The following is a 13,231-nucleotide window of genomic DNA, read 5'->3' as shown; positions in this document are numbered from 1 at the left end:
TTTAATTATCTTTTCAGCTAATTTGCCTAGCTCAGAGTAAGGCTCATTGTCTGTAATTCCCAGGATCACCACTTATGCCAATTTTAAAGATAGGTATGCTTTTACTGCCCTCTAATCCTCCTTCAATACAGTAGCTTATTTTAATGAACCATCATAAGCATTAGAAGACCTGGATAAAGCGTTGAGGCTCTGTGCCTTCCTGATCTCTGGATACATTAGGTTGTTGTGTCAGCTACTCTCTGAGCCTCTCAGTCCTTTGCAATCCCTTTTCCATTTTGCTCAAAGAGGGTGATCCTGGACTAGCCTCATCCTCTTACTCCCTGTCCTCCAAATGTATGCCAGGAGGGATGCTGAGGAGAGATCACCTTTTTTCCCTGCAGTGTCTTTCCTTGCTCTAGCAATCTCTTTCAGTCTTTTGCAGCTGACTCCTGGTAATGCTTCCTGCTCCTGGCAGTACCTTGAACAGAGGTTTCCCAGCCATTTTGACCCATGGACTGACAGTTGTCCCTCAGTGGTGATACAGACCAGTACCCACCAGATGTAAGGCCTCAAGTGGCCAGTGTGCACTCCTTACTCCTCTTTACATCCTCAAAGAGGGCACAAAGGCTGTGGGGGGAAACTGCCTTGTTGCAAATCTCGTTTCTTCAAGGCAGAGTTTCTGTTATCACTTCAATGGTTCCCTGCAACATTTTGGGGCTAGCATTTCCTCATGTCAGCTCCCAGCAGAACTGCAGGATCTTTCAGACAGTGGAAGCAAAGAGGGGATAGTCTGCTTTCATCACTTTCTGGGTCTTCAGGCTGCTGCCAACTTGCTTATTGCTTCCTTTAGTAGTGCTGTGTTCTCGTGAGGTGAAGAGCCCCAGAGAAGAAAAGGTCTTAATGATTTGAAGACTGCAGGTGACTCGTGCAGGGCTGAAGGGCTTGCTGGGGTTCTAAGCCAGGGGAAAGGCTGTGCTGTGAATTCTTGTGGTGTAAGACAGAAGTCTTTCCTCCTGGGGGCTCGAGGTGGTCCATGGTACATTCAAGCCAAAGTGCAGGAGGCTGAAGAAGCTTTGCATGGGCCACGTCAGGGTTCAGCAGAATCTGTTGTTGTCCAGCTTCCCTCAGCACCACAAAGGGATGATACACATGCTGAGGCTTTATGAATAAATTTACAGGTGAATAAAGCCTGGAGCAGATCTCTTAGTAAAGCTGGATCCTTTATGAGGCATTAGGGGAGGCAGGTACACTGCTTTTTCTTTCACCTCCTCCCATGCTGAACTGTTCTTTTCAACGAGGATTGATTTATCTACATAAGAATGACATTTAAGGGCAATCTGTTCACATTTGGTACATAGCAATTTATAACCCATATCTGCACCTTGTTTAATCCTGCTGCTCTAAAGCAAGTCTCTTTATCATCAGCTGGAAGGCTCAGTAAGTGAAATGATACATCTTTGCTCATTAAAAACACAGCTCCCTTTCTCTGTGACGAGTATGTAGCATAAAATATTTTAGCATCCCATTTGCTTTTCATTTTCTCATTCTCAATATCTGTCAAATGGGTCTTTTGCCTCTTAATATACTGATTTTGTGTGTGTATGCATCTGCCTTTCAACAGCCTTCTCCATTTCTGTAAAGTGCTATGTCAGAAATCACAGATCCGGTGGTGGTTTATAGACAATGACTCAGGTGACCTCTGGCTGGATTTTCTCCTAGCCTTTCCTGGTAATGTCACACCTAAGGACTTTAGTATACGTGTCTGAGACCTGACTGAGTGTGTGTCTGAGGATGACATCTAAGCGTAAACTCAGTCTTGCTGGCACAAGATAAGCTGTGGTGACTAATAGCACATCTAAATCACACCGTGATCAGCAGCAGTGTCAAACCTCTGTGTCCAGTGCTGTCTGGAGATGGGGCAAACATGGTTTAATGCTATCATCTGCTGTGTTCCACAGGAGGCAACCTGCTGATCCAGCTTGGATTGTCTAATGATTAGCAGTGGGATGGAGAAGACACCAATTTTTCAGTGCCAAGCAGGGGCTCAGCAATCCCATTTCAGCCAGAACAGATGGAGTAAAGGCAGCCAGCACAGTCTGCAGGGAAATGCCACACAGTGAGCCATGCATCTCTGCAGGCTGCATTGGCAAAGGTAGGATTTAGTTGCTGAAATATGGATGGATGCCTTGTGCTCTTTGAGACACCTTGGGGCATCCAGGATGTTCTCACTGAACCCAGAGCTCTCTGAGGAGCAGCCTGAGGGTGGCTGGAAGTCCACAGAGTCATCATGCTAGAGCAGTGAATGGCTCAGCTGTGGGGGAAACATGTTACCTTGAACTCTTATGCTGGGTTCAGACTGATTTTGAGATGGGAAAATGAGTGGTCATAGGCACTGATATAGTGACAGAAGGCATTCATAGAATCTCAGGGTATCAACTCAGATAATGGTATCTGAACATCTTCACCCTGCTGCATTGTGTCAAATTGGTTTGGATGTGGAGAGGAAAAGATCCCAAAAAATGCACATTAGGGAGCTCTTAAACTTAAAAAAGAGAGTCCTTATCAATGCCAAAAGAAATGCCCACTTTTGCAGGCCCTGAACAAGCATCAGAATCTGCTTCTTTTCTCAACAGGATTTCTAGTTCAGAGGGGGAAAAACGCCATAAAATAAAGTCATGTTCTGATATCCTCAGCAAAGTGCCGGATACCTCTTTCATACCCATCCACCTAATCCCTGCACACAGTCAGTGTCCTGAGGACATATACTGATGACACAGCTTCTGGAGAGATGGATTATTGCACAGATACTTTATGGACTTGCCTTTTGTGTGTGCATAGAAAATAATCTGGCAGCAACATGTAAGAAAACTGCCTGGGTAGCTAAGGGACAAATGAGGACACCGTGTTTAATTTTAACTGTCGATGCTACATGCTGTCCTCATTTGTTCCTCAGCCAAGCTACTAGCATGTTTTTCTCTTAATTTGATCTACTACTCCTAACCTACTTTATTTCTAGCCCAACCTTTCACCACAACAGTTACCCATCTGCCAGCTGCACAACCATTCCTAATGCAGGGAATAAAATAAGACGTCTCCTTCTGTGCTGGAGCTCCTGAAAGCCCTAGACCAAACCTGTGGGTGATGCCTGTAGGGAAAGCAGCCCTGGTGCCACCTGGAAGAGGCTCTGAGCATCTTGCACCCTCTGGGCATAAGCCACTGGGTGCTGCTGCCATCTCATTCCCACACAGGCCCTTCTCAATTTGCTTTTTGGCTTGAAGCAGCTATATTGCACTGTCAGCATGTTCTCCCTCTTTAGATGGCCAGCTGAGAGGGAGCATTAGGTACCAGGCAGTCAGAGTGATCACATCAGGGTGGAAGCAGACTTCAAATGCTGGATGTGGTCAGTTTGGGTAATTTGCATTTCCAAACTCTGAAAGACTTGCATGCAAATGACAAGCATCTGGCATGGAGCTTTGATACATCCTTCAAACTGTGATTAACACCTGATTAGAGATTAGCAAAGGTAGTATCTCTGGTTAATAAGGGTGATATGTGTTCTCTGGGCATGTACTTGGCCATGTCTGACCTCAACAATATTTAAAGATTTTGAGCCACTTGTGAAGGATGGACAAATTAGAAGAGGTAAATGGAAAAGGTCATACAATGAAACATGAGTTTTGCCCTTGGCAGATCATGACAGAGCAGTCTGATATCTTTCTTTGAGAAGGCAGCTGTTTTTCTAGACAAAAGAGATGTGGAAGATCTGTTTATGTTTCAAATACAATTTTGATAGGATGCCACTGAGAAACCAGTGGAATTGAAGTATTTGGAAATCAGTAGAGCTGACAAGGTAAAAAACTAGCTGAGGAGGAAATGACAGCAGAGTGTATTTCACAAGAGTGTACTGACCAGGTTTAAGGGTCTAGAGATGTGTTTCTTAGGGATGAATCTTGGGACTGATCTAATGTTTTCATGAACAGAAACAGAGGTGTTCTCTGGTAGAATGTGATACTCCTGGAAAGACAGGAGAATCAGCAGGACAGAAGAGGATCAGAGTATCATGCAGCAGAAATTGGGTTATGTTCAAGACTAGAGAAGTTTACAGCCTGCTACTACTAATTGCAGTGTTAGAAAGTGGGAGAAACTGCTTATGAAAAGCTCAGCAACTGGCTGGGGGTCTGTGTCCTTGAAAGAGTCATCAAGACAGAGATCCTGGGAGTGCTACTGCATCATATGGGCTGGCAAAAATGAAGACTGGTTTCTCATATGTACCTGAAGGGAAGATGCAAGGAAAGCAGAGCCAGGCTCTTTTCAGTGATGCTCAGTGGCAAGACAAGAGGCAGTGGGCACAAGCTGGAACACAGGAGGTTCTTAAACAGCAGGAAACACTTTTTTGCTGTGAGGGTGACCAAGAAGTGGCACAGATTGCCAGAGATGTGGTGGAGTCTCTATTCTTGCAGATGTTTAGAAGCTGTCTGGACACAGACCAGGGCCACTCTTCCAAACTCAACCTTTCCATGAGTCTGTGTGAAAATGATACAGCCTGGAGAAAGGCAAATGCCAGTCCTCTCAAACAACGCATTTCCTGCAAAGAGTGGGAATTACTACTGCTCTCAGAAGGGCTGCTTACAAATAAGAGTGGGCTGAAAAAAGGCTTTGTGAGCATCAGAAAGCAGTGAGGTTCTGGAACGGTTTCTCAGCTGGTGTAATGGGAGAAAAAGCTCCAGTGGAATCCAAGGATTTTGTCAACATGTAAGAGGAATATGGTCATTTGCTTGCCAGAAGGGACAGGGGATTTGGCTCAGATGCTGCAAGTGCAAGCCTGTTTTTTAAAATGCCAAGAAGGGCAAATCCACCCTTTAGGGTATTTCTCCAAACCTGAAGCTTCAGAGACGGTCCCTTGGTATCGGCAGGCCAGTGTTTTTTCACTTTCTAGATTGTAATTTTTAAGGCCTTGCTGAAAGTTCACCTCTTCTTGTTGGCTTCCTAAACTGGGAAAAAGTACGTGCATCGCAGACTTGAAATACAATCTTCTGTGCTTTTCTAGGTTGTTAGCCTAGGTTTTGGGAAGTCAAATATGTCACTATAATTGGCCTGGGCTGCCTCCCTGATGCTCCCTGCTCCTCACAAGAGATTTGTGCAGTATTTCCTGTTATTGGAGGGTCATATTTTATAATAATATTCCAAATAGATTTAACAGGGCACTCTGGGAAAATTACTCCATTCAGCAGTTTCACATTTCTGGGACACCTGCTAAGAAATGTAGCCCTCTAAGGGCATGAGCAGTGAGCTCAAGCCCCTCATTCTGCACATTGGACCAGGAAATGTTTGCATTCCCACTTTGAATTTTCCTGCTCAGTCATGGCGGCTCACAACCTTCATGGGTTGCTCTGCATCCACCTCTGCTCTCCTGTAACTTGCACTAGCCTGCCACAGGGCTAGGATGGCAGGAAGAGAGGTGAAGGCATGTAGGCCTGTGCCACATAGAGGTGACAGAAGCTGGGGGAGAGGAGGGTCAAGGACATCTCTGTGAGCTGACTCCCAGGTATGGTCTCTGATGTGCCTCCTTCTGCTTTCCGTGCCTCTGTATATGCTTGGCATGAACCTTGGTGTTTGTCTTGCAGTGCTGGGCTTCCTGAGCACCAGCCAGCCTGCTACAGTACTCAGAGCATTAGGGAGACAAGGTTTCCAAGAGAAAAGCTGATTCTGGACAGGTCTGTACATACCCACCCCTGCCTCTGCCATGAACCCTAGGCCAGCCCACTGCACATTGCTAGAAGTTTCTAAACACAGGAAGCAGAGAGATGAAATTCAGATACCTTCATCCAGACAAGCATTTGATGAGTGTGTCCTAATGCCCAGCCCTGCATTCAGGTGCTGGTCAGTGATAACATCTTATTTTGGGCTAATGGAGGAGCTGTGGCATAGACTTAACTGCAAGCCATGGGGAACAGCACAACACTGATGGGTCTGTCAGTAGAGAAGGATAATTTTTTTTTTTCTGTTGGAATGTATGTGTGTATTTTACTGACAGTTTCAGCTGTAAAAAAGCAGCAGAAAGATGTTTGTGCTATAAGACCATAATCTGTGACATGCTGGGGATCTGTGCCTCTCTGCTACCTGCATCGTAGATAACAGTAATGTCACAGTGCATCTCCACAGCCGAGCAGAAACACCACCACAAAAGCAGCCCAGATGCTGCAGCCCAGAGTAATGATGCCATTGCACCCACAACTATTACTCAGAGATATTCTCCTTTCTGTGAATATGCTGTGTGCATTCAGGCTTTCCCAGCTGTGGTATATGTTCTGGTCAGCTGGCAAGGCAGTCTTAGAGAGGCTGAGATGCTGGCTTTTGGTTCATCTTTCTAGTGCAGCTGGGAACACAAAGAAACTGATAAATGAGAAAGGATCTGGCCTGCATTGCTCCTGACACTAATGGCATTTTTTACTGTCGTCAAAGTCCCACCTGGCCAGGCTCACATTGGTGAGAGAGGCAGCAAGAAGGAGCTCTCTTTGTAGCCAGTGCTCAGAGCTTTCTCCAGCCTTGCCTTGCTCTGGAAACCCTGTCAAAGCTGGGATTGAAGCAGAGGGGACTGAGAGCTACCATTCTTTCATGTGCACCACAAGAATGAAGAAGAACCAACCCAAGAGCCTGACAGTGTTTGCTTTCTGGAAAAAGCTGGAGCTTTTGAGGTCTTGTGTTCCTGGGCTAATTTCTGTTCCCTGAGCAAAGTCTGAGAGCCACATTTGCTGTGCCAGACCCCCAGTCAGAAAAAATGGGATAATGAGTCCACTAGTAAATACTTTATTGTTTTATCTTGTTTCCCCCCCTCTGTTTCCAATTTGTAGAGCTCACTCCTTCCCGTGTTGCTGACTGACTTGTTCAAGGTGCTACCCTAATGCAAGCAAGTGATGGTGACAGGTAGAAGGTCACCCAGCATGCCCCTCCAGTAATCTGTAGATTCCTCTTCAGTGAGCTATAACTTGAACAGGCATGGCCCAGGAAGCCTGTGGAGGCGGCATGGCATCCAGCGTGGAGGTGAGGGAGGTATCACTCTGTTGGGGTGCTCCTCAGGAGATGGGTGCACAACAGGGTCCTGGCCCTCTGCAAGCTGTCTGAATCCTTGGCTGTGTAGGAGCATGCAAATGCTTTTCAGGTGAGAAAGACTGTGGAAACAGCCTATGATGCCACTGCATCTCCTAGCTTAGCCCAGAAGGGACTTAACTGAGGAACAAAAGTTCACCCATGTACCCCGAGGCTCACTGGTGCTCACTAGAGCAACACAGGAGCAGTGCCTGAGCTTCTCATGTGCAGGCAAATCATGTTTCAATGGACCGAGTCTGGAATTTGTCTGTGCCTCACTGAGCTGTAGCCCAAAGCCACTCCCTGGCTTGCCCCCTGTCTGCACTGTAAACTCCAGCCTGGGCTGGGAGATTGCCTCAGCATAGGCAACAGGCTGCTACTATATGCTGGATAAATGGAGCCCATACTGGTACAAGGCATGTCCCAAGCTTGGTACATCCCACAGGCACTGCAGGTGTTTTAAGCCTGAACTGCCAGCAGCACCATGAGCAAAAACATGTGGATCACAGAGCCTTAAGGGCTCATGACCCTCACAGATCTCTTAACTGCTTTTCTCACAGCATGTAATACTGATTGGAGTGGGAGAAACCTCTTCAGGGATATGTGATATCTTCGGGTTTCTTTCTGTTTCCCTTGGAAGAGTGCAGCACCAACCAGTGCCAAGAACTGGTCACACTGAGCCCATCAGCTTCTCTTTTCTTAGGGAAGCAGGCTGAGCTACTGCTTCTTAAGATTCAGGAGACTGTAGAGAATATTTCAAGACTCATTGCACCAAAGCCTCCCTCGCTTCAGAGTTTTGATACGCAAAATATGGAAACAAATCCAAGCTTCGCCTTTTCTAATTACTGCTTAGTGCTTGAGATGTGTCTCTCGCATTTCTGTCTGCCATGGGAAGGTGGTGATGTGGAAAACTGATGTATATTAAAAGAGTGCTGGTTTGGCTCCCTGTTGCTGCTGGCTCTGCTTCTCTGAGAGCCTGCAGTACACCCTGAATTTCTGTAGATGTTGCTGCATGCCTACAGTCTCCCAGCAAAGCTTTCCACAGAGGGAAGCCCACAAGTGCAGAGCATCTGGAGGGAGCAGCACTTTCAGAGGGGCCTTCTCTTTCCTCCCTGGGCTCCAGAAAGTGAAGATGGGGGTGTGGAGGCTCTTCTCGGATGGCTGACAGTGGGCCTTGAGGAACCAGCTAGCTAGGATGGATTGGGATGGGTGCTGAAAAGTCACTGTGGCTAAACCTGGTGGAGTTAAAGGTTTACTGAAAATCATTGCTGATCTGCATTGCATTGCCTGTGCCACTGGGTTCCTCAGCACTGGCCCCACAGTGGTGGGTAGGGCCTGGTCTGGAAACACGGCTGTTCCTAATGTCATCCTTCCAACCTGGGGAGTCAAAAGGTTTGCAGGTATCGCATTTCCCAGTATGTGTCCCAGCACATCCCACAGTTCTGAGCCTGGCCTTTCTCTGCATTGCATGTACCTACCTTCTTGGGTTACAGGAACCCACTAGCTCCAAAACATGAGGTCTTGGAGCAGAGGGAATGTCTGGTGTAACCTTAGACTGCCATGGCCTCTGCAAAGTCATATGTAGAGTTACCAGCTGAAACTCTTGGTGTGCGAGCCCATGTGCTCCCTGCTGCCCTGCGGATATTAGCTGAAGCCACGTTAGAGATTGATGTGACTGCTCTTGATTGAGGGCATGTAGGCAGGAATCAGCTGGGTCCCAGGAACCTGGAGTAAATCCCAGCAGATGGGAAATACTCCTTTTGACAGATGCAAGACCTTAGAAGCAAGTAGCCTTCAAAGATGATTACCCTGAGATGTGATCTGTGCCAGGCACACACAGAGTGACTGGAAAGACTCAGTGCCCTCAGTGCCATGTGTCATGGGACTCCTCAGCCCCGTGGGATGGACACAGCAGGTTGGGGGAAGAGGAGAGAGAGTGGGACAGCAGGCTTGCAGTTAGGGAGGGAGATAGGCTGCTGCACAGCTCTTCTCCTCTCCTACCACCTGCAGCAAGCAATGCACAGGGTAATGGAGATGATGGAGTTCTGCCTCCTTTTTCTATGCCACTCTCAAGTAAGTCCACCCTTGTTTTACTAATGCAAGTTTCTAATTTGCAAACACAGGAGAAATTTCTCATGGGAGAAATTACTTACTCTGGTTTAAAAAAGCAGACATAGAAACATGGTAATGGGTTTAAAGAAACAGCCCTGACTGAAAAACACATAGAGCTGGAACAGAGAACTGAGATATTCACGTCAGGATCTGCTGGGGCTGATCTGCAGTACATGGTAGGCTTGGCATGAGATTTTGGCATGTTTGTTTATAGGTGGTGTTTCTTTTCAATGTTTATGTCCTGAAATGAAAGGTACGATGTTTTGGGGAAGCTGACAAGTCACTTGTCACTTGTCATTGTCCTGGAGTAGGGACAGACCTGTGAGCCCAGAACGGAGGCCAGTGGTACTCAGAATAATCAGGCAATTGCAGTGGGGATGCTGTTATAAAACTATGGCTCTGTCCTAAAATGGTGGTAGCCAAAGGACTTAGCAGTAAGTGAAGTATCTCGCAAAGGTTGGGATGCAGGGGTTAGCCCTCCTCATCCTTACCTCTACGTGTCAAAACAGTCAACCCTGGCTGCTGGAGAGGAAGTATCAATATGTTGAAGGGAGTGCAAATAGTTACAAGACTCAAGGAGTGGGCAGTGCCACCTGCAGCGATCAGGGCACAGAAGAAATGCACCCTTCTCCCTCCCCTTCTCCCAGTCTTCTGCTCCCTGCCAGTGGTGTAAGTCATGGATGTTGTGAAGAGTACAGCAGCGACCATGGGGCTGTCAGACTGGGCTGCCCAGAGCACAACCTGGCTGGTTTGATAAACTTGACACTTTTTGTGGTTTGACCTTAGCTGGCAACTAAGCACCACACAGTTGCTTGCTCACTCCCAGACCCTTGATGGGATGGGGAGAGAACTGGACGAAAAAGTAAAGTTCGTGCATTGAGATACCATCTGTTTAATAGGACAGAAAAAGAAGGGAAAAATAATTAGAATATATGAAACAAGGGATGCACATTGCAATTTCTTACCACCCATTGACTGATATCCAGCCAGTACCTGAGCAGTGGCCCCTGGCCAGCTTTCCTCCTAGTTCATATCCTGAACATGATGTCATAAGATATGGAACATCCTTTGGATAGTGGGTGTCAGCTGTCCTGGCTGTGTCCTCTCCCAGCTTCTTGTGCCCTCCAATCTCCTTACTGGTGGGGTGAGGTGAGAAGCTGAAAAGCCCTTTACTCTGTGTAAACACTGCTTAGCAACATCTAAAACACGAGTGTGTTATCAACATTATTCTCATCCCAGGTCCAAAGCACAGCAAGCACTGTACCAGCTACTAGGAAGAAAACTATTTCTATCCCAGCCGAAACCAGAACACACTTCTGGCTCAACTCAAATCCTGGAGAATTTGTTTGTCCTGTGTGCCCCACTCTTGCAAGGATGTGTGACTCCTGTGGAGACTGAATGCAGGAGCAACCAACAGAGCAGAACTGATGGCTGCTGTGAAGGAGACACAACAGGGTGTTCATGCCCTACATATGTATGGGTTCACATGCTGTGCAGGCGTGCAGCATCCAGATAAATGGCTATCCAGCTTGGCATCTCACCAGTTGGTCATGTGTGCTTGGGATAAGTGTGAGAAAGAGACAAGTGTGCAGTGCAGCCTCTCCAAAATACTCCCTCAGATCCCAGAGATCTGAATTCAGGGATTCTCTGATCAGAGCTGCTTGGTTAAGCCATCGATAGGTTTGTCTTCCTTGACTTTAGTCCACTGCCATTTGTATCCGTGTTGAGCATTCCCAACACCCTGTGGCAAGGAGTCCCACAGCCTAAGAAAGCATTGCATGAAGAACCACCATTCCTTTTTTGCTTTGGACCAGCCCCTTCCCTCTGATGCTCCCCCTAGTTCTGGTAGCAGAAGGGACAGCAAATATCTCTGCCTTTGGCAGATGCACTGAAACCTACTTGGCTTACCCTAGATCCTGGCAAGTCTAAGGGCTGGCTTAGACTATATTTGGCTTGCAAGCTTTAGATTGCCTATCACTTGTAAGATTTTCAGTTACCTGGACTCAGATGCCACCCTACAGCTTCAATTTTAGCAAGGAAAGGGAGACCTCAGCAGATATATCAGCTGCCATGAAATGCCAGGGTCAAGGCACAGGCTGCTCAAGAGGTCCTTGCTGTGCAGGCAGAGCTTAAAGGAGGGCAGAAAGCCAAAGGTGTTTTGAGTTCCTGGTATTGCAGCCCCCTTGCCTCTGTAGGCTCCCTGTCTGACTGGCACTTGGTGAGCAGATAGGACCCCAGTCTGGCTGTGCCACTCATGGGGCTTGAATTCCTTGTCCCAGACCAAGTGTGAGGCAGAGATCAGCCTGTTCACATTGGCACGTGCATCAGGGGAGAGATAAGGCAGTGAGCTGATGTGACTGAGCCACTTTCTGAAGGGCTGTGGCTGGGTGGAAAGCATCCTTGCCCTGTTCACTGAGTAGCAGCAGCAGCAGCTCATCTCTCCCGAGGTCTCCTGTCCTTTCAGCGTTAGATAACCCTGTGCACAAAGGGAGGCTGCTTTGCAAGCCAACAAGAGCAAGCCTGACCTTTGATCGGCACAATCGGCCCTTTCACTGATTTCAGCTTCCTTGCTGCTCTCTGTACTTCCAGGGGCTGGAAGCAGACCCTGGGGCACTGGGAGCCTGGGGATGGGGAGCCTTTGGCCTGAAGAACTGCTGCCCTGGTTATTTGAAGCAGCTGCTTGGCTCCTTTCAGATAGGCAGTTCTTTCTACCAAGAGCTGCAGCACTGAAATGGTGACACAGCTACTCTAGCAGCTGGGGCCATTGCCTGTTGTCACCTGCACCTCCCTGTGCCGGCACCCATAAGGGCAACAGGTGCTCAGCAGCCCTGCCAAGCCCAATGCTTTGACCTGGCTACCAAGATCTGGCACCCCTCTTTGGGAACCAGAGGGGTTCCAGTTCACTCTGCAGGGATAGGGAATAGTGATCCAGCCCCTCTCCCTGGCCAGTCTGTGATGTGATAGCTTGGCTCAGGAAGCAGTGGTGCTCAGGGCAACAGGTCATTCACCCCTTCTTTCCTCTTCCCTGTCATGTGTCTCAGGTTCTCCATTCACTCTCTTCAGTCATTCATTTCCCTGCTTTGACATGTTTTAGCAGTTTGCCCTCATTTTAGATAGTCCCCCAGAATACCCTTCCTTCAGAGAGGTGTACCAGGGAGTGAGGGAGATGGGGAGCAGCTGGTGCCAGCATCAGTCAGGCTACAGGGAAGGCAGGTCTTGACAGCCAAAAGTGGTAGAATATATATATATCTATAATTTATTTTATTAAAAATACCCTAGGACCTCTAAGTCCTAACTGGAAATCTGCTTTGTCAAAGGCCAGCCCTGCCTCCCAGAGTGCTCCCTTTAGTTTCTTTCTGCTCCTGAACAATCTGCTCCTACATGTTAAGAAGCACTTAGTAAGTGACTAAAAGCCTCAGAAAAGGAATAACCTAAGGATTTAATAAACTGCAAACAAAATTATATAAAAAAATTTCCCAGGCAGTTGAGTTTTCAGTGATTAAGAAAATACAATTTCCTGTAATTAAATCTTAACAAGAAATGTTATTAAAAACACTCTGTCCCGGCTTTTGTAATAATTGCCCATTCCCCCAGAACAGTAAACAGAATTAGAGTCTGCAACACACACTGTAATCCATGTGTCATTTTGATCAAATTTACCTTAATAACTTTATCTGGAGAGAAAAGTTGAATCACACTGTCTGAAATGGAAACCCCTGCACAGCAAATGTGGCATGTGGCTGCTTCTGGGGCTGGGGCAGGGGCCAGCCTGGGTGGGTGATGCTGCCAGAATGGTCCTGTCCTTGTGTGGGCTCCCTCCACAGCTGCTGTGGCACCTTGAACGCTGGGGATAAACAGGCTTGGTGCTTCTCTCCAGGTCATGGGATGTGTACCCTACCTGTGGCTCTAGCCCTCAGCATCTCCATCCCAAAACTCCTTGGTGTCCCAGAAGCCACCATGGCACCCCAAACCTCCCTCCTGGGAAGCCGTGCTCTGCAATGGTCATTTGTTGACGTCTGTGGTTTCAGTCCCTTCCCACAATGTCTCTTGTGCA

The sequence above is a fragment of the Corvus cornix genome, chromosome 3, assembly GCF_000738735.6.
Source record: "Corvus cornix cornix isolate S_Up_H32 chromosome 3, ASM73873v5, whole genome shotgun sequence".
Classification (NCBI taxonomy): Eukaryota; Metazoa; Chordata; class Aves; order Passeriformes; family Corvidae; genus Corvus; species Corvus cornix.
This window is presented reverse-complemented; position numbering follows the sequence as displayed.